The sequence below is a fragment of the Lynx canadensis genome, chromosome B1 (assembly GCF_007474595.2).
Source record: "Lynx canadensis isolate LIC74 chromosome B1, mLynCan4.pri.v2, whole genome shotgun sequence".
Taxonomy (NCBI): Eukaryota; Metazoa; Chordata; class Mammalia; order Carnivora; family Felidae; genus Lynx; species Lynx canadensis.
The window spans coordinates 14,987,933-15,008,287 of record NC_044306.2 but is presented as its reverse complement, the minus strand read 5'-3'; the positions used below and the strand labels follow the sequence as shown (position 1 = coordinate 15,008,287).

The window sequence follows — 20,355 nt, the reverse complement described above, 5'->3', positions numbered from 1 at the left end:
GAACTTGAGGCATTTTTGGGTAAAGCATGAAATTAAAAAAAAAAAAATTTATTGCCTTTATTTATTTTTGAAAGGCAGAGAGAGACAAAGCATGAGTGGGGGAATGGCAGAGAGAGAGGGAGACACAGAATCGGAAGCAGGCTTCAGGCTCTGAGCTGTCAGCACAGCTGACAGGGGCTCGATGTGGGGCTCGAAGTCACGAACTGTGAGATCGTGATCTGAGCTGAAGTCAGACGCTTAACCAACTCAGCCACCCAGCTGTCCCTGAACCATGAGATTTTATAGACACACGCACATACCCACAATCCTCAGCACCTGTATTGATGATAGCTTACCTCAAACTGGTGGCCTAAAGCAATATAAATTTATTTTTCTGCAGTTCTGGAGTCTGGAAGTCCAAAATCAAGGTGTCAGTATCTTCCCTTTGAAGGGTCTATGAGAGAATCCTCTAGGCTTTTCTCAGCCTCTGGTGACTCCAGGTGTTTCTTGGCTTATGGCCACATCACTCCAATCTGAATGTCTGTCTTCATGTGGCCTTCTCCTCTTTATCCCTGTGCATTTCTTTCACTTCCTCTCTCAAATTTACATCCCATCCTTTTCTCTTTTAAGAACACTTGTCATTGGGGCACCTGGGTGGCTCAATCGGTTAAGTGTCCGACTTCGGCTGAGGTCCATGATCTCACAGTTTGTGAGTTTGAGCCCCGCATCAAGGTCTCTGCTGTCAGCGAGGAGCCCGCTTCTGATCCTCTGTCCCCCTCCCTCTGCACCTCCCCTGCTCGTGCTCTCTCTCTCAAGAATAAGTAAACATTAAAAAAAAAAAAAGGACACTTGTCATTAAATTTAGAGGCCACCTGGGTAATCCAAGATGACCTAATGTCAAAATTCTTGATTACATTTGAAAAGTCCCTTTTTTCAAATAAGGTAACATTCACAGGGTCCAGGGATTTTGCTGAGGACATACCTGTTTTGAGTCACTATTTAGTCCATTACAGGGCCTCCCAGCTAACAGGTCAAATTACTTATAAGGGTAAGAATATTAAACTGACATCAGACTTCTCATGAGCAACTTATAAAGCCAGTCAATAAAGGGCAGCCTTTTAACAGGCTCAAGAACAAAGACTGTGAGCCAAAGATTTTCTATCCAGCCAAGCTTACCTTCAAATATTAAGGTTAAAGGAAATGGTTTCAATATGCAGTATCTCAGGGAATACTGTATACGTGTGCCATAGAGGACTCTTTTAGAGGATGAATTTTATCTAGCCAAGAGATAATTGGTAAACTTTAGCAAAAGCACTAGTAGTGAAAATGTATTTTATGATGTAATCTTATTATATTATATTATTTTATTTTATTAGCATTAATTAATTATTATGTTATTTATGTTGTAATATATTTAATTGCATAGCTAAGACTAAAACGAGGGTGAGAATATGGATTGAAGAGTAGTATCTCTATATTTTATGCTCTGGAAAAGTAAAACTAACACAACCAAAAAAAAAAAAAAGAGAGAGAGAAAGAGAGAGAGGGAGGGAGGGAGGGAGAGAAACAGCAAGGTAGGACAGTAAAATTGACAGTTGTATAGATAAGTGAAGAAGGATACAAATGGACATACCAGATGGCAAAGCCTTAGTAAGAAAAAAAGGGAGATTAAGGGCACTGTCAGTGGAACAAATACAAAGACAGCCCCTGGAACAGACATACAAACATTCTGAAATGCCAAAAGCAATGAACAAAGAAATTGCAAAGAAAATATGCCCAATGAAGAAGGGAAGACAGTAAATATAACACAGGCATGATTAAAACATAATGTGATCACCTTGAGACTAAACATGTAAGACAAACCAGTTAATGGAATGGACTTTTCTGGTGTCTTCTCTTTTCTTGCTATAGGGACAAACGAACCAATTCTCAAATTAGCTCACCAGGCAAAAGCAGATCCCGTATTATATTTAATAGACGCACCTCAAACACAGTGATTCAAAAGACCCAAAATAAAGAAATGGCCAAAAACACACCATAAAAATAAAAACAGTAGAAAGACAGGGTAGTGACTCATATCAGTTAAAGTAAATTCAGGCCAAAAACCTTTAAATGAGACAAAAAATACACTTAAGGCTGAAAACCACAATTTGCAATGAAGAGAAATGATGAACATCTATGCACCAAATAATACAGCCACCACTAACATAAAGCAGAAATTACATCAGATGAGAATAGAAGAAGATAGAAAATAGAGACTTCAGCACCACAAACTCAGCATGACAGGTCTAACACAAAGGAAATAAAGATATACATGTTTTAAACAACTTAATAAATAATAAGGTAGAACTTGTGCGCATATGTTTAATACTATGCCCTAATAATAGAGATTATACCTTCTTTTCAAATGTAATGAACATGGATCATTTTGAAAACTTGATCATATATTCATCTTTATGGTCACACTAAATGAACCCGGGTTAAGTTTGGTAGACCTCTGCTTTTATTGCATGTGATGCATGTGCAGTGAAAACCGTTCTCACTTTAACACGTATCCCTGAACTTTTCCAGACACAGCATAACTAATATCTCCTTTTGAAGGTCAGCACGTGGGCAGCTTAACATACACCAGGCTTTCAGACACCTGTGTCTCAGGATCGGTGACTCCTTTAAGTCTCCAGATCTCCTGAAGGGGGGTCTGTTGCTCATGCTCAGGCGGACCACTCAGTGTGCCCATCAGCTGTGCCCTGCGGTCTGTGCTGTGGCCTGTGAGATGGATGGCAGCATCACATTGCCACTCAGCAAGTTCAGTGGCAAACATGGGAAACTACAGGGTGGTCGTACGTGAAATACGTGCAGAAAACAAAAGCTGAGCGTGGCTTCCGTAGCACAAATACAAAATGCCCCGAATGCTTTTCCCGCAGTGGTTTTGTCGTTCGCTGTATGGTCTGAATCCACAACTATTCATTCTGATATTTAGTAATTCCTTTTTTTTTGTTTGTTTGATAAATAAACAATGTGGGGAACAATATACTTTTTTAAAAAGTACGTGCTTAGTGAAAAAAATTATTACTATCTTTTTGATTCTTGGGGCAGTTATGATGAACATGTAATTCACAGTAAATTTTTGTGACATTCACCATCCAGCCAGGGACTGGCCACAAGAAAACCTGTGGACAAAATCTACTAAAGGACTGTCAGCATCTATTTCAGAAGTTAGTGGTTATTTTAAGAAGATTGTAGGGGCACCTGGGTGGCTCAGTCGGTTAAGCGTCCAACATCATCAGCTCAGGTGATGATCTCGCGGTTTGTGAGTTTGAGCCCCGCATCAAGCTCTGTGCTGACAGCTTGGGAGCCTGGATCCTGCTTCAGATTCTGTATCCCCCCCCCCCCGCCCCTTCTCTGCTTGTACTCTCTCTTTCCCTCCCTGAAAAGTAAATAAACATTAGAAAAAATTTTTTAAAAAGATCATACTTGAAGTTGGCTATTTTTTTTTAATTTTTTTTTCAACGTTTATTTATTTTTGGGACAGAGAGAGACAGAGCATGAACGGGGGAGGGGCAGAGAGAGAGGGAGACACAGAATCGGAAGCAGGCTCCAGGCTCCGAGCCATCAGCCCAGAGCCCGACGCGGGGCTCGAACTCACGGACCGCGAGATCGTGACCTGGCTGAAGTTGGACGCTTAACCGACTGCGCCACCCAGGCGCCCCGAAGTTGGCTATTTAACATAAGTGGATACCAAAAATGTATTTATGTATCACGGTGAAGCAGTGCTGACGTTGTATTTAGATCAGATGTCTGTTTTTCTTTTTTCTCTTTAAAAATTTTTTAACGTTTATTCATTTTTGAGAGACAGAGAGAGACAGAGTGCCAGCAGGGGTGGAGCAGAGACAGAGGGAGGCGCAGAATCCGAAGCAGCTCCAGGCTCTGAGCTGTCGGCACGGAGCCCGACGTGGGGCTTCAACTCACTGACGGGACCACGAGATCATGACCTGAGCTGAAGTTGGAGGCTTACCGGACTGAACCACCCAGGTGCCCCCAAATGTCTGTTTTTCTACATGAACTTTTGTATTTTCAGTAATGGTGCCCCCATTATTCGGTTCCAGCAGGACTGCTCAGCCTGTGCCTTGACAGTGGCCAGGAAAGTCCAGGACCTCCAAATGCAGCATGCAGAGACAGTGGGTGATGCAAAATGAGGCCCTTTCTCAGAAAATAATTCAACCCGAAAAAGTAAGGGATATCTCGCATTGAATGTGGAAGATTTCCTGGCCAGAAATGAGAGGAAAGGGTTTCTAGCTGCTCCAGTAGAGATGTTACTCTTTCCTGTCCAGCAACCAAAGGGCCGCTATGGCAGAGGCGTGTGGTCCTGTTTGCTTTTCTTATGTCGGTCTACGTGGCTGCGGGCACCAGCAAGAGGCTGTATTCTCACCCTGAGAGAGGCACTGAGCCCCTGCAAGGTGACTCCTTCTTCCAGACACTGCATCTTGGCCTGGTTTGGCTTTGCCCTCCCATGGACGTTCATGTCACATATTTCCAGATTTTTTCCAGAGGCAGCAAGGCAAAGCTCTTCGTGCTAAAACATGAAGGGAGGGGCCTTGCTGTATGAGAGCTAGTAACCATGAGGAAAAGGTTTTTGCTTTATAATTTTATTCAAAAAGAAACAAAAGACACCCCAAACAAAAACAACCATACATGTTGCACACAAAACTGCAAAAAAATACTTTTTATAGGATTAAGTCCTAATTCCTGTATCAGATGTGAGTTGGTGTTTCAACAACAGCTAATTCAAGGGAGGTTCAAGGCCGTACAAAAGGGAGCCTTCGTATTTTAGCACAACCGCGAAAATACACATTTGCCTGTGAGCCCTCAGGAAACAAAGTCCGATCTGAAAGAAATTAGTCTCATGGTATTTCAGGCAGGAAGTTTAAAATAAACGTTAACTATTGTCTTCTTCTTCCTTTTCAGATTGGTTTTCCCTCCAAACTGTGCTTTGAATTCTGTTATCTCCAAGGCTGGAGCTGGAGCGGGAGTTGGGATTACAGAAAGTGTGGAGGAAGGCACAACTTTTCAGCTGGTGGATACGGTGTCAGCTCTGTGGGCTCAATAGAATTCTCAAGGCCTTGTGAGTTTTGAAAACTGCCGTATTTCCTCTAATTTAAGACTCACTCTATTTTTCTTACATGTCAAAATAAATAAAAAAATTAAAAAAAAAGAAATGGCCCCATCACGCAGAGCGAGTTAAAAAGTTTTCAAAGCTGGGGGGAATTGTTGTGAACATTTCATGCATCATTAAAAAAAAAAAAGCCTGTTATTCAGAATTCAAAATCTGTAGAAAATTTCTAGTGACTTTCACTAGAAGCTGTTTAACGTTTATCCTTAAAAAAAAGGAAAAACGAAACTATAAGTTTAACCAAAGAAGAAACGCCAGTAAACCCCTAGGATTCTCCATGATGCCTTCAAATTATATTGTCAATCTTTTTTTTTTTTTTTAATTTTTTTTTTCAACGTTTATTTATTTTTGGGACAGAGAGAGACAGAGCATGAGCGGGGGAGGGGCAGAAAGAGAGGGAGACACAGAATCGGAAACAGGCTCCAGGCTCTGAGCCATCAGCCCAGAGCCCGACGCGGGGATCGAACTCACGGACTGCGAGATCGTGACCTGGCTGAAGTCGGATGCTTAACCGACTGCGCCACCCAGGCGCCCCTATATTGTCAATCTTAAGTGTGCTAATGAGGCCAAACTCTTAAGCATGGCTGAAAAGCAGCCGGTCCCCACCAGGCTATGAAATAACTGGGGGTACAAAATAATTTGGAAGAATATTTAATCTCTGATTATGAAAGAAGCCAGAGTTAAGCTTTGGTAATTGTGAATGGTGTAGAGTCTGTGTCTAGAATCGTTTTTTTTTTTGTACATGGACATCCATTGTTCCAGCACCATTGGTTGAGAAGACCATGTCTTTTCTCCATTGTATCATTTTGCTCCTTGTCAAAGATCAGTTGACAATACTGATGGGAGTCTGTTTCTGGATTCTCTGTTCTGTTTCGTTGGTCTGTTTGTTCTTTTGCCAATACCACACCCTCTTCATTACCGCAGCTTTGTGGGAAGACTTGAAATTAGATAGTGTCAATCTTCCAGCTTTGTTTTTCTCCTTCAATACTGTGTTGACTATTCTGGATAGTCTGTGTCGCCTCTCCACGTAAACTTTAGAATCAGGTTATTGGTATCCACAAAATAACATGCTGGGATTTTAGTGGGATTGCATTGAACTTATAGATCAAGTTAGGAAGAACTGACATCTTGAAAATACTGAGTCTTTCCATCCGTGAACATAAGACATCTCCCCATTTATTATTTATTGAATTCTTCTCTAATACTCTTATCAGAGTTTTATAGTTTTCCTCATATAGATCTTATACATATTTTGTTAGATTTTTATTTCATTTTGGAGGGTGCTAATATAAATAGTGTTATGTTTTGGTTTTGTTTTTTTATTTGAGAGAGAGAGGATTTCCAGCAGGCTCCACACTCAGTGTGGAACCTGGTATAGAACTTGATCCCATGACCCTGAGATCATGACCTGAGCCAAAATCAAGAGCCAGATGCTCGATCAACTGTGCCACCCAGGAGCCCCAGTGTTAGGTTTTTACTTTCAAATTCCCCTGTTCATTGCTGGTATATAGGAAAACGATAGCAGCATATAATTGCACAGATGTGTGAACGCTAAAGTAATTTAAGAGTATATACAGTTAATTTAGCTCCCCAAGCTCTCCCTGTCTTTTTCCCTCCTCTCTTTCTTTCTAACTTCTTTATTTACTTCCTTCTTTCCTTTCTTTCTTCCACTGAAAGGCTTCTATTCAAGTGATAGAGCATCTTACAATCAGTAGCATCTCAGAATTGGGGAAATAGCATCTCGTGTTGCTTGATATGGGATGAAGGGATGGGGATGACTTCGAACAGGTGGGATTATTGGCTCTCTTTAGAGAAGATACTGAAGAGATCAAATCACCATAAAAGAGTCAAGTGCAGATAAACATAAGCAAGGGCCAGGTTCCTTCGCCTATTTGGAGCGGGTGGAGAAAGGGTGGCTCTTGGTTTTGTGAGCATGGCAAGTGGGTCAGATGGGCAGAAAGCAACTCTCAAAAGAAGGGAGGCAGTGAAATTTGAGCATTTAGAGATCAAGTGCACAACCTTCCTCAGGGCTTTTGTATCTACTTGTTCTCTTTGACCAGGCCATTCTTCCCCTAGATAGCCTCATGGCTTTCTTCCTCATCTGCTATAAGTTTTTGCTTATACTTCAATTTCTCACTGAGGTTTTCTTTGACCACCACACTAACAATGACAAAGTCCTACTCCCTATATTCCCTAATGTCCTTCTCTGCATTTTCTCCCACAGCAGTGCAAGGAACAGAGAAAGAAACTGAAAGAACAGGGAGAAGGGGAAAGTGCGTCTCCCCTTATTTTTCAACAGGGAGAATTAAGCCTCTTATTTTTAATTTGCTCGTGCTCTTAAATGCGCCAGAATCTAGAATAATGCATAGGGTAGAAACTCACTAAATATTTGTGGGATGAATGAGGGATCCTGGTGTGACTGTCGGAATGCTTCATCTATGAGTTCAAACCCCAATTACAAATTGTGTTCCATGTAAACATAGTTCCAAGGGATGTGAATAGGCATTTCCCCCCTTGTTCGGCATTTGTTCTGTGTCATTTTTTCCTTTATCCTCATTTAAAAGAAATGATTGTGACATAACTTATATGCAGTAAAATTAACCTTTTAGGTGCATTCAACTCTATGAGTTTTGACGAACGCACAGTTGTATAGTCATTGCCCCTACTGTGATGTAAAATATTTCCTTCACTCCAAAAACTTCCCTCTTGTCCGTTTCTAGTAAACCTTTCCCCTACTCCCAGACTTTGGTGGCCACTTGGCAGCTTTCTACTCTTACAAGTTTTGCCCATTCCAGGATGTCACATGAATGGTATTATACAATATGTAGCCTTTTGAGTCTGGCTTCTTTCCCTTCATACAATGTACTTGACATTCAACCATATGGCTGCATGTGTCAGTAGTTTATTCTTTTTTGCTGTGGAGCAGTATTCCCTTGTATGAATGTATCCATTTGTTCACCCATTCATTCATTAACTGTGGAGGGGAGGAAACACACTTTTTCCTCTACCCTCTGAGGTTCAGTGGCTGGAGCCCTGCAAACTGAACTGACAAAAGACAAATTAACAGGAGAAAAAAAAGGTTTATTTCATATGTACATAAGAAGGGCTTCACAGAAATCAAAACCCCACAGGAGCCTGGGTGGCTCAGTTGGTCAGGTGTCTACTTCTGCGCAGGTCATGATCTCCTGGTTCGTGGGTTCGAGCCCCGCATCAGGCTGACAGCTCAGAGTCTGGAGCCTTCTTCAGATTCTGTAGTCTCTCTCTCTTTGCCCCTCCCCCACTCGCAGTCTGTCTGTCTGTCTCTCTCTCTCTCTCTCTCTCTCTCACTCACTCAAAAATAAATAAACGTTAGAAAAAAAATGAAATTAAAACCCTAAAGAGGCAGGCAGACCTTAAAGCTTATCCACCATTTTAGCAAAAGGGCAATAAATTTGCAGAGCTATACAAGACAAATGGAAAGGGTTTGAGCTTCTAGGGGTGGTAAATTGTGGGAAGGTAAATATATGGGGAAACTAATGGAAGATAAGGTTTATTTAGTAAAGGCTGTTTGTGTAGGTCCATCTTGGTGCCGACTTTCCATCTGCTTTGTGGCCATAAAACTCCCCCAGGAGAGGGCATTTACGGCAGCCCTCATTTCTCAGAAGTTTCCGTTCTTAATCAGATAGGGGAGGCTCTGAGAAGGCCTGTTTCTTCATCCTTTGATTCTCAATTGGCTGTAGCTCCAAATCATCTTTACCCCAAAGCGGCATATTTTGGGGTGGCATATTCTGGTCCCCTTCCGAGGACATTTGCCCTGTTTCCTGTTGTGGGTGATGATGAATGAAATGCTTTGAGCATTTGTGTCCTAGTTTGCTGTGAATGTAAGTTTTTTTTTCCCACTTGGATCAATACCTCGGAGCGAGATTTCTGGCTGTATGGTAAGCGTACATATGGCCTGAACGTGAGGACAAAGAGAGGGTGGCCATCCACAAGCCAGGAAGAAAGCTTTCACCACAAACCGACCGTGCCCCCAGAACTGTGAGAAAATACATTTCTGTTGTTTAAGTCACCTGGCCTATGGAAGTTTCTTATGGTAGCCCAAGCTAAGACAGTATGTATTTGACTTTATTTTTAAAAATTGCCCAACTGTTTCCCAAAGCTGTGGTACCATTTTGCACCCTGACCAGCAGGATTACAAAAGTCTCATCTGTTCTGCATTCTCACTAGTACTTAGTATTGCCAGTTTTTTTAAAAAGTCATTCTAATAGGGTGTATGTTTTAAATTTTTACTTCCCTATTTACTAATGATGTTGAACATCTTTTCATGTTTAACAGGGTTTTCAACCAAGTGGAACAGATTTCTTTCTTTACTGCAGGACTGCACTCAGTCTTACTATATTAATGCACAGTGTGAACTGCCTAATGGGAAGATAGCTGGGACTATGATTTTGACTTGACTGGAACTCTTATCTCATGGTCAAGATTGCAAGGCTAGGATTCCAGTGAGAATATTTTAGCAAATGCTGGCCTGAGTATATGGTCAAGTACACACTCTTTTGTGGAGCATTAATCTGTTTGCAACCAACTCATTCAGTCTTACTTCCCTTTGGTCCCTATTCCCAAGAGAAATATTTTTTTTTTTCAACGTTTATTTATTTTTGGGACAGAGAGAGACAGAGCATGAATGGGGGAGGGGCAGAGAGAGAGGGAGACACAGAATCGGAAACAGGCTCCAGGCTCCGAGCCATCAGCCCAGAGCCCGACGCGGGGCTCGAACTCACGGACCGCGAGATCGTGACCTGGCTGAAGTCGGACGCTTAACCGACTGCGCCACCCAGGCGCCCCAGAAATATTTTTGAGGTATCAGTTATTCCACCTCCAAGCCTTTGCTCATGCCATTCTACCTGCTTGAAATGCCTTCCCCCCTTCCCTTCTTCTCCCTGAACTCACCCAGCTTTGCCCATCTGGCTTACGCCCACAGGGAGCTTTTCCTGCCCACAGTGATCTTTCTCAGACCTCCCGATGACTGGGCCACTCATGGGGACTCTTGATCACATCCTGCCTAGCTTTTTTCTATATTTTCCCCAAAGTTGCTCTGCTCTAATTTTGTAATGGAATAGTTAGTGGAAGGCTCTGATATCATAGACTTTTTAAAAAGTCCCCTGATGCGTTGAGTTGTGTGCATAGCTCCTGCTTATAAACCCCTGTTGAATTCAGCTAAAGTAAATTAATAGCCATTTATATCAGCTCACTTAAATGTTAATTCTCCACTTACCCAGGCACCAAGAACAAAGGTGGGAAAGAGAAGTTTGTTCACAGTTCCTGACTGAACGGGGAGAAGACATTTAATGGAAATATGAACCTCATGCCTGGGTCTCCTGGTACTTGTAGCTGAACCTAGGAGTTTGTGGCCAAGCCTACCAACCACATCCCCCAACGATTTCTTCTCTTTTGGCATGTTGGTCATGGAGTTGGGAGAGGAGAGCACCCAGTCCATTCTTATCTTTAAAGAGAGAAGAAACAGTGAAGTCTGTGACATTCAGTTTTCTGTGCCCTCTCTCCTCTTGCTGGTCATCTTGCCCAGCTCAGCAGACTGTGCATACCCAGCTCACTAGCCAGAGAACTGGCTAGCTCAGGCAGCTGGTGAGTCAAGAGTGTGCTCAAGTGTGGTTGTCAAGAGTGGTACAGCCGATCTCCCACATCTTAGCCTTTTCTGAGTACCTGAGCCCTGCGGTAGCATCAGACTGGGCGGCACAAACGGGCGTGCAGCCAGGAATCAGTCGGTGGGAACACGACATGCGCAGTTCTGCGGTGACCACACCCTGTAGCTTTCTGTCCTTTGTCCTTTCAACAAACATAGATGGAGCATCTACTATATATCGGGCATTAGGGATTCTTGGGGGATACAGGTATGAATGTAACATGATCCTTGACCCAAGGAACTTCTAGTTTTCATGGGAGACAAGCATATAAATGAAACCTTCCAACAGACCCCTAGATGTAAGCCATAATTCCTAGCCTGTGCTACTGACGGTGGTAGGAGTTGGGATAGAGATCCTACTAGAAGTCACAGATTTGCATTGCTCTGACTCCCACCCACAGAAGTCTAGGCGTTTCTCGGGTCTTCCATAAGGTTATGAAGACCTCTTGGCTGCCACAGTGCAACACAGGTCTTCTTCCTCTGTCTGCCCATGCTCACTGTGGTCAGCTGTCCTGGATCCGGTGACATGTAGATATGAATGCCCGCCCAAGGCACCCTGCACTGCAGATACTGACTGAAGGCACTATATACATGTCCCCTCCCACTTCTGTGACAGGAGACATGCCAACCACTCTGACCAACTGCCCAAGCCCCCATGCCGATTCTCTACTCAAACCTGTTTCAACAGTAACTTCAAGTGGGCCTGAGTCCTCTTCACCCCGCCTTGAACTCCATTCTGTTAACAACACTCCAGAGCTGTACTTCTGAACGTATAAGTCAAACTACAGTGGCATTTGGGCTGCCCTAGTGCCTGCAACACTCCTGAACATTGGAAACATGCATCGACTTCCTCCAGGTGGACGCGGCCCCATGCAAGTGTGCATGGCTCGGTAAGTGAAGGACAGCTTGGGTTTCAACCCCAACTCACCCCCTTGGCTGGTTGTCCTTGGCAGGACACAACCTAGCCAAGGGATGATCCTGATGGCATGGCCCCTGGCTGTATTATTGCAAGAAACTGGCTGTCTTCACAGTTGTTTGCTGGACATTCATGGCCATTTCCCGAGGTTTTGTCTGACTTGAACTCAAGGGTAGGTCTCTCGGGGGCTGTTTCCCGAGGTTTTGTCTGACCTGAACTCAAGGGTAGGTCTCTCGGGGTCTTCCATCTTGACCTTCTGGTCACATGGCAATTGACCCTTCTGAGGGTGGCATATCTACCGGGTGCACCTGGCCTTTTCTGGAGACTGCTCCTGCTACCAGCTTGAGGGAGGGGATGCCACTCTGTTCTGTACTCTGCCTACCAACTGCATGTACCTGGATTTTCATTAATTCCTCATGGCATCACTGAGACAACCTTATAGCATTTAACAAGTTTTCACTCAAGTTTCAAAGATAAAGGAAGGAACATACATATGTGGTTGATGAAATATATATGTATACACACACACACACATATATGTATATATATATATCCCCAGGGAGATATATATAGATATAGATATAGATATAGATATAGATATAGATATAGATATAGATATAGATATAGATATATCCCCTGCCCCAGAGCTGAAAGAGTGAGTGAGAGAGAGAGAGAGAGAGAATGATATACATACTGATATAGATTTCCCTGGAATGAATTTACAAATATTGTATAAACTAGTATCTGTGCTGGGGTTTCTTACCAGACCACTGTCCTGCTGTCTTCATGGCTTGTGGCCAGGGGCAGCTCACCCCTACTGCCAGAAATCCCTGGGGCACCTCCATCCTCAAACTCAGCCCAAACCGAGCCATGGCTTCAGAGAGGAGGAAGTTGTATCCCTTCATCTCAATCCCAGGTCCTTATTTCCTGTCCCAGAATTTATTTTTTGCCAGGATGATTAACAGTTGGAATGTTACACCCTTTAGGAGAACCACACCCCCACCTACAAGAGGACTCGTCTGGCTAGCAGGTTGACCACACAAAGAAGTGACGTCAATATATTTTTTAAAGTTTGGTTTCCAAAGGCTAGGGATACAGGTTTACCTGTGGGCTTTTTGTGACAAAACACTTAACAGAGATCTCAGTGAAACGAGACCGTAAGTTGTTAATGACTATAGTCTCGACAGAACCCATGAGGACTGAGCTACAGGAGATCTTCAGACAGAGCTAATATAGCTCCTGTAGGTTCCAAATGGGAAATGATGGGCAAATTCTTAGGGCTCAAAAGAAGTGACTTTTGGTTCGATGAAATTATGTATTACTTCATATAGCGGATGGTAGACTTGGGGGGACTTTGGCAGGTGAACAATGTCGGGTAAGAAAGGGCTATGTGTAAAAAATAAGCAACCTCTGAATACATACACAAACCCTTTTTTTTTTTTTTTTTTGCTACTCTCAAGGATTCCTGAGATGCTTTGGTGGAATAGAAACTTCAAAGTGATGCCAAGCAAGGTCCTATAGTTTCTCGGGTGACCTGTTGCACAACCGTGCTAGAAAACTTCAAGTCTGTTATTCAGAGAACTGATAGAGAGAGAGCCTGTCTTTGGAAGCAAAGACCTGGGTCTGAATCTGGACTCAGCCACTTACTACCTCTGTGTTCTTGGTGATAAAGGCAATCCTGTTTTTCCCCCCCTTTTCTTTAAAAAAAATTTTTTTTAATGTTTATTTATTTTTGAGAGAGACAGAGACCGGGTGTGAGCAGGGGAGGGGCAGAAAGAGAGGGAGACACAGAATCCAAAGCAGGCTCCGGCTGTCAGCGCAGAGCGTGACGAGGGGCTCCAACTCACAAACCCTGAGATCATGACCTGAGCCGGTTGGACGCTTAACTGACTGAGCCACCCAGGCACCCCATTTTTCTTCCTTTTCAATGATAAAGGTAATTCTTATATCGGAACCTGCAAAATCGAGGCTTCCCCAGTGGCATGGCCCACCACACAAATAGAAACCTAAGTGTGTAGCACTTAAGGGAAATGTGTCACTGTCACAGAAACCTAGCATATGCCAGTCACAATCACCCAACTCAGCTCTGCCTTACCTTAGCCTAGAAAATAGGAACTTTGAGCTTTATAAGGAAGTCCCCACCCTCTTGGCCATTGATTCTCTGAGTTGCCGTTTCTTATGCTCTAAAAAATCTGCTCTTGCCCCAACTCCCTCAGGAAGAGTGCTTTTTTACTGCTTGAGAAGCGCTGTCCTCCCCCAATGCATGGGTCGTTTCCCCGTGAATAAAGGACATCAAAGTCATTGCACAGTTTTATTTTTGTCATTTGACATTGGGAAAATCACTTAACCTCTCTGAATTTCAATTTCATCCTCTATAGCATGGGCATGATAATTCTTTTGTCCACAAACTCTCAGGGTATTGTCAACATTCAGTAAGACACTACCTGGAGGGCCTGACACATTGTGAATACTCAATAAATGGTTACATGGTATGAACTCATTTCTACTGTAAGTTCCTAAAGCTTGAGTTATAAATAAAATGTGACAAAATATGCATGCATTTTCACATGTGAGTGTTTTCACTTGAAGCGACTGAAACAATTCTAGGGAGTTCATGACCTCGGTCTCTTTATTGTATATGAAGAGGCATGTGGCAGGGGTCCTTCACATAACTCCATCCCACCGCTGTCCCCATAAGTGGTTATAGATCTTAAGTGGGTGGCACTGGGGTTCACTGCGAAATACCAAGATCATTCCATCAAACCTTGTGAAATTACTTTTGTCAACAAATGTCAGCTTTGGGATTTTCCTTCTAAAAGCTAATTCTCGTCTTCCTGGGAATTCTTCACTAGCTCGTTTGAGATCCAGTAGAAGCAAGGAAACCACTTGCTTAGGAAGAGATAAACTATCTTAAGTGCATACACCTTTGCAAAACTCTGCCCTTGTGCTCAGCTCAGTACTTTTTTTTCAGGATTTGAGGGGCCAATCTACCTAGTCAAATGCTATACAAAAGACCTTTTTTTCTGGAATCCACTTCCAGCAAGGGATTAGCACCAGTTCTGAGATTCCATCTGTCTTGTTTACATTCCTTGTGCGATTTCAGAACATCGTGTTCCCTTTCTTATAATTGCACAACAAAAGCACTGCCACAGGGCCCTGGAATGTCTTTCCGCTCCATGTCAGGATTTCCTTCTGGCTGGCATTCTTTGCAGACAGCTCTGGGACCTCCAGGTGGGCTGGTTCAGAGAAGAGAACTTGGGCTTTAGAGACAGACGGACAAACCTCCAGTTCTGCTGCTGCCATTCGTGACATATTCACTGAACCTTCCTTCTGTAAAATGGAGATAGTAACATTTTAGCCTCTGTAGGATCCTTGTGGAGATTGAATAAGACGATGTGTGTAAATCATCCAGCACAGGGCCTGGCAATCTTAGGTACTGCGATAAGTGAAGTCATTATTTTAATTCTGGTGCCAAGGGACCTTGCAGCATTCATTTCTTTCTTGTGCCCAGCATCAAGATGCTCTACCTTTGCCTGACTTCTCCAAAGGAACACACACGCCTGTCCCACTGGAGAAGGTGTTAAGTGATACAGATTCTTGGCTTCGCTATCTTTTGAAATATTCTGTGGCTGGGCAAAAAGGCTCTCTTGGTGACCCACTGGTCACTGTTTAAATCAGTGCTGCTTTTGTAACATCGCTGGAGACAGAGGAGGGACACCTGACTGTTGACTGGGAAGCAGACACGTGAAGGGCCTTGTAATGATGTCCACCTGAACACGATGATCCAGAACAGCTGTGGTGTCTCGGCAGCTCGCCCTTTGCAAGGTTGGAAAGGAGTGGGTGTGGCCACAGGTCCTACGCTCTCGTTGTGCACGGTTATGGGCCAGGAACGCTCACTTGGCAATGAATACATTGTCACCGAACTTGCCGTACGTGGGGGCTACTCTGTCAAGGTGAAGGCCCCAGGCAGGCCCCCGAGCAGTCTGAGAAGCCTTATGTGGGTGAGTCTTGCCATGGAGCGGGGAGTGGGCTGGTGTTTGCCTGGTGTGTGCAGAGCATTTGCTCTTGGCTGGTGGTGAGCACCTCATGGCGTGATAGTGGGGGGCTGGCCGTCGTCATCACACTGCACGGTGGACGGAGGACACATTTAAATTTTTTTTAATATTCACTTATTATTTTGAGAGAGAGAGAGACAGAACGCAAGTGGGGAGGGGGAGAGAGAGAAGGAGACACAGAATCTGAAGCGGGCTCCAGGCTCTGAGCTGTCAGCACAGAGCCCGATGTGGGGCTCGAACTCACGAACCATAAGATCATAACCTGAGCCAAAGTTCAGACGCTTAACCGACTGAGCCACCCAGGCGCCCCCGAACACATTTTAGAGTTACATAGTTCTGGAGTTGAATTTCAGCTCAGCCACTCATCATTTGCTTTGAACAACCTACTTAACCTTGCCCAGGTACCTCCTTTTAAAACAAAACCAATGTCTACTTTACAGAATGATTGTTACTATTATAGAAGTCCTGGACTTTGTACAGTGCCTAGTACAATGGGATAACAGTCCATGATAGTTTACATTGCCGTTACTTAAAAATAATTTAGATCTACATAGAAGGAGGGTGATGGGCCCGCACAGCAGGCCGGTTTATTATGCAAATGAATAGGGTTTTATACAGGCTCGCTTGCCCCAGGCGTTACATTATTAGTAGCTGCTTACAAAAGAATAAGGGCAGCTAGAATTTATTACTAAGTGAAATCCTGGCCAAGGCCTAACCTCACAGCAAATACGTTTTTCTTTTTTTAATGTTTTATTTATTTTTGAGACAGAGAGAGACAGAGCATTAGCAGGGGAGGGGCAGAGAGAGAGGGAGAGACAGAATCCGAAGCAGGCTCCAGGCTCTGAGCTGTCAGCAAAGACCCTGATCCAAGGCTCGAACCCACAAACTGTGAGATCATGACCTGAGCCAAAGTTGGACGCTTAACCGACTGAGCCACCCAGGCACCCCGCAGCAAATCTTCTGGGTGCCCAGTGCTGGCTGGCTTCTTAAAGTTGGCCTGCAGGCACCCGCCATGCTAATGTGTCTATCTGTCATTAAGGATGGAAGGAACACTCTCCTTCACAAGGCCTCCCATATATGGTCCTCCTCCAACCCCTTGGGTGAAGGAACATGGGAAACATGAAAGGTCATAGCACCACTGTGCCGAGCGCAAGTCAGGCCAGCACAACCTCATCCATCTGTGCTATGTCGTCATGGGAGGGACCGTCTGCCAGCTCCATAGCACTTCTCCAAACTCTGGCCATCAGGATGTGGGCAAAAGTCATGTAAACACATCTAAGCCTGGCCTATAAAAATATGACGCTTTGCTCCCTGTGTTCTGTATGTTGGTTGGATGTCTGTGCCATGGACAGCACTGTGACCCATGTGTTGAGGACACTCATGCGTTTGCTGTCTCAGCTGGGGTCCCCAGAGGGCTGTGCAGAGTGGAGCCTTGCGTCAGTTGGACTCTACATGAGTGGGACATAACTTTCATAAGTAAAATTGTGTATTTTATATAAACCAGTAATACTATTTTGCGGGTTTATGTGTAATAACAGCCAGCACCATTGTAACTAATACAAGATGATCTGTAATTGACTTTTTCCAGAATGTCGCCATAGGTAAACTGGAGATTTGACTAGTTAGTGATCAGATAATTGAGGATGTTGGGCAGGTAATTACACTAAGAAAGACTGAAGTCCCTTAAACCAATACTCAGCTCATGATTACACCTTTTAGGACAAGAAGAAGAAAGCCTGATATTTAAAATATAAGTCTGGAGCCTCAAGTAGACCTGTAATGCATAATAAATCACAGCTAATACGGAAGGAAACATCCATTTACTACAGACTTTAAAAAGTTCTTTCTTGGAATTTCTTTATCCAAACAAAGAGTTTTGGAATTTCCTGCTCAGTAATCATTGATCGATTGATTGATTGAAACATCCAAGAACTTCATATTCCCATCCTGGTCCATGCAAAATTATTCAGTTGTCTTAAGCAAAGAAAAATAATAGTCCTAATAGTAATTTCTTGGATTCCTAAATGTCTTCACAATATCGATTGACGTCTACTTAACTGTCAAGACGTTACAAAGTCTACCAAGTTTTATTTTTCATTTCAGCCGTTCCCCATATAATGAATGGGTCCCGTGTTTGGACAACTCACTTTCACTTCAGCAACTTCTGTGGGGATTATTCTCCTTTCCTTTATGAGCCTGTCACAGAGATTCCTTGGACTGGGAAGTTTGCCCAGCCCCTCACATGTCAGCCACAGAAGGCAAAACTCACTTCCCTTTTCTTCCCAGCAACAATTACTCTGTCCAAGCTTCAGGAAGTCCTGTGCACCGTCAGCTGTGGTGTGTGTGTGTGTGTGTGTGTGTGTGTGTGTGACCCACAATGTGGCATAAAAAAGACATATATAAGAAACAACAGAAAGGACTATTACCGCGACTGCCTGGAAATCCCTAACCTGTCTGAGATGTGTCCTTTGCTGTTTTCCTCCCACAGGGGCCCCTCCTGCCTAAGTTGGGTGGTGGTCTTCCCTAGAGCAGGAAGGCAGTGTACCCGGGGGTCCTGGGGAGGGAGTTGTGCCTATTTTCAGCAGTCTGTAGGCACCCAAATTCTGCTCACTTTTCTCTTCTAGAAAAGTGATAGACTCCCCCCAAATATCTTTTCTTGCTTCAAGTCAAAAAACTGTCTTAGAAGTGATGCTCATAATGTTTTTCTCTCATCCAGCACTGGAGAATCCACTGACACTGCCCTAGTTTTCCTGGGCGTTCGTCTATCTGATGACTTCATGGCTGTGGTCATAACTCTGAATCAGGATACCCCTGATTACTTACTGTTGTAAGTTCAGTGAAAATACCTATACAGTTCATACCTGGTACCCCAGCTACTGTTGCTGCATAAGAAGTCACCCCCCAAGTTTAGTGGCTTAAAACAACTTTATTATTATGCTTATGGATTGTGTGGTTTTGGAATCGAGATAGTGGGAATGGCTGTTCCATAATGTTGGGGGCCTAGACAGCCTTGGCTGAGTGAGAGCCAGGCCAGCCCGACCTCATCCGTCTGGGCCGTCATCATGGGAGGGACCATCTCCCAGCTCCATAGCACTTAGGGTTGTTCCATAATGTCTGGAGTGACACGAAATTGGGGGACAAAGTGATCTGAGGACTCCTCCACTCACATATCTGGTCCCTGATTTGGGATGAGATATTTGAAGATGAGCACTGTGGACGGAGCACCCATCCAGGGCCTCTCCATGTGGTGTGGTTTCCACACAGCACGGCAGCCTCAGGGTGGCTGGACTGCTAACATGGAGGTTCAGGGCTCAAAGCCTAAGTGCTTCCGTGGCAAGACGAAAGCTCGATGAATGCCTTTGTGACCTGGAAGTCATGCAGCACCGTTTCCACTGCCTTCTATCAGTGGCAGTCAAGCCACAACCCTGCCCAGACTCAAATGAAACAGAATTAGACCTTGTGCCTTGACAGGTTATTGGCAAGGTTCCGGAAGGGCCTGGATGGAAGATGTTGTGATCTTCTTATCTTGGGAAAATACAGGCAGCCACGGTGGATTCTGCTTTTAGAGGTTGTGTGTGGATTTGTGTTGCAGAATTTGAAGCCACACGTGTTCGGTGCTCTGCACTTTGCAAACAAAGTGCCCTAGGGGTCCCGGAGTGGGAAAAATCTTTACTTATCAAGATGAGTCTGGTTGCGTTTTAGCTAAACCTGGAAAGATGAAGCAGACCAGAGGGGACACTAGGCAGAGGAGATCGTGCTTTTAGATACAGGGAGATGGGAAGTACAGGGAAATGTGACTATATCCTAAGACTACAATATTGGAGAGGGGCTCTGGGGCAGATGGAGATAAACTTGACATGTCCATGGAACCGTGATTTGTCTCAGCAGCTGACTAACAAAGCGAAAGACCGGAGGAACTGCTTATATCAGTCCCTCCTGACCTCCCCTTCCCTCCAAGAGTCTCTACATTTTAACATTTTATTTGTAGTGCTTTAAATAAAATGTGTACTCCTTGCTCTTGGGATATATTTAAGCATAAACATACTTTGATATCTTTACGGATCTCATTTTTTTAATTAGAGAGAGCATGAGAGTGTGCCAAGTAGGGGTGGGGGCAAAGGGAGGGAGGGAAAGAGAGAGAGAGAGAGAGAGAGAGAGAGAGAGAGAGAGAGAGAGAGAGAGAGAATATCTTAAGCAGGCTCCTTGCTCAGCACGGAGCCCAATGTGCTCGCACCCACAATCCTGGGATCAGGACTTGAGTGGAAATCAAGAGTTGGATGCTCAACCGACTAAGCCACCCAGGTGCCCCTTGGGTTCTGATGTCTATGCTACATCTTTGCCCACTTTATCTTGCCCCCACTCACTTCAGTTTTCCCCAAGACCTTATTCAAAATGTGGAGAGAATGGACCCACTTGGACTCTCTTTCTCCTTGGTTGTCTGCTCCTTTAATTCCAGCTCTCTCCTCGCTCTGTAAAACTGCGCTTGATCCTGTATTGCACTTACTCTTATCTTTAGATATATGTGTTATTCATGTTTTTAAAAGCCTGGATGCTG

General features: G+C 44.0%; 1 long non-coding RNA gene across 2 annotated transcripts; it reads left to right on the top strand.

The window, feature by feature from the left end:
* The first annotated feature begins 3,971 nt into the window (after positions 1-3,971).
* On the top strand, positions 3,972-12,267 carry LOC115511767. 2 transcript variants are annotated; one of them, XR_003968171.1, is made up of 4 exons: positions 3,972-4,011; positions 4,945-5,101; positions 10,408-10,771; positions 11,518-12,267. It is a non-coding gene; the product is annotated as an uncharacterized LOC115511767 (long non-coding RNA). The 2 variants fall into 2 exon arrangements; XR_003968169.1 differs by having other exon boundaries at positions 10,408-12,267.
* The last annotated feature ends 8,088 nt before the right edge of the window (positions 12,268-20,355 follow it).